We start from the raw sequence: 2,051 nt of genomic DNA, 5'->3' as shown, positions 1-2,051 counted from the left end.
TTTTCTGCACAACCCACCAACCCTCCCCCTCCCCCCTCAATGGGCAACCCAACGGTAATTTTTTTTTATATTTTAAGTTATGTTTTTTTTTTCATTTTACAGGTTCGAAATTTTACGAGTTACAAAGTTATGAGTTCAGAGGTTTATGTGTTTGGAAGTTTGCGGGTTTAGAAATTATAGAGTTGTTCGAAAGTTTGCGGGTTCGAAAGTTTAGCGGTTCAGAAGTTTATGAAATTTATGGGTTCGGAAGGTTGTTGGTTTTAAAGTTTATGGCTTCATGTTTATTGTATCTAAATTAAAATTTATGAATACTCTTGAGAAGTTATTTTCCTTAATTTGCGTATCAAACACTAAGAAATGAGTAAGATTACTGGTTTAACAAGAAATTTTCGTTATACCAAATACACCCTTAATGTTGTGGAATGTTCTCCATTAAATGCTACAGGGCAAAGAGTATTTATTCATCCTTTTGAGCGTTATTCTTTCCGGTGATAGACGGGACTGTTGCCTTCGGTTTTGGCTATCCCCTGTCTTAGGTTCCACGTGTCCCTCTTTTGGGCGGCCACGTACCATAGCATATTTTACCATATACAGATAGTCCCCCTACTTTTCGGTGACATAACTTTGTGTCATCGGAAAGTTAGTAGAAACACTCTTTTCGCGGGAGTTACTATGATCCCCTCTGAAGGCTTCTAACGATTGATTAGACGTATGTCTCTCCGCATTTAATGACCCAAACACGCGTCATCCCACGATTCAGCACAACTTTTGCTGATTATCGAGGTAATAATGGCCACGAGTATAGCCTCCAAAACTTTTACTTATACGCATCAACCTTCTCCCTTCATACTCCATAATTTTCCAAGTTTTCTAAAACCTTTCTTGCTGTTAATAAACCTTTCTTTAACTCCCTTCAAACAAAAAAGCTTTTATGTCATCCAAATGGCTTCTTCTTCAAAGAACATTAGCTCTTCAAAAGGCAAGAACAAAGCTGAGGATGCTTCTCCTCAAACGGTGGACTCCATCATTCCTAGAAGTCTTGTTACAACAAAGGACTTCGAAGAGAAAATTTCCTTCGGCTCTCCCTCGCACATGGACTGTTGGTAGTTATCCTTCTTTCATCCATTCTTCCAGTATTCCAGTTGTGAAAGAAGACTGCTGCTGCCATGATTTCAATATTGTTGCACCTTATCTATCGGAGCGAGTGGCCCTTCCTAAGGAGGATTTTACATATTCTTACATGTATCCATTTACTTTGGGTGAATTCTCTTTTAGTGGAGATCTTGACTCAGTTATTGCACAGTTCTGCCTCCGCTATCAGGTATCTTTGACAAAGTAAGTCCTTCTGTCACGACCCAAACCGATGGGCCGCGACGGGCACGCGGTATCTTACTCAACCGAGTACCAACGTAACGTATCTTTCTTATTACTTCATCATATACATGTGACATACGTGCCTAATAGGCCAACATGATTATTTATAAACTCAAAACATAGGCCGACAAGGCCGTACAATCTTTCACGTACATGACAAATGTCTACAAGCCTCTAAGAGTACATAAATGTCATAATGTCCGGGACAGTGCCCCGCCATACTAATCAGTACATGTCCTAATCATAGTGACCACATAAGCAACTTCGGAGCAAATGGAGCGCACCAACACCTTCTGCTAAACTGATAGCCTACTTGGAGGACTCTCGACCTGTCTATCAGGACCTGCGGGCATGAAACGCAGCGTCCCCAGGTAAAAGGGACGTCAGTACGAATAATGTACCGAGTATGTAAGGCACATAAATAAGTACATAATAGACATGGAAGAAATATAGAATAAATGACTCAACCAGTAAGTCTGGATAACTCTGTTAATCAAGAAATAATTATAGTGTCGTGCATATGCGTATGAATGTCATGTCGTGCATAGGTACATGTTTCATAACATCATCAGGCCTCTGAGGGTATCCCATCATATCATCTCGGCCACTGTGGGCAAAATCATCAACGTATACCAGCTGATCAGGTGATGGTGCGTATATAACGCCATAACCTTTCC

Source organism: Nicotiana tomentosiformis, chromosome 5 (genome assembly GCF_000390325.3).
Source record: "Nicotiana tomentosiformis chromosome 5, ASM39032v3, whole genome shotgun sequence".
In the NCBI taxonomy this organism is placed as follows: domain Eukaryota; kingdom Viridiplantae; phylum Streptophyta; class Magnoliopsida; order Solanales; family Solanaceae; genus Nicotiana; species Nicotiana tomentosiformis.
This window is presented reverse-complemented; position numbering follows the sequence as displayed.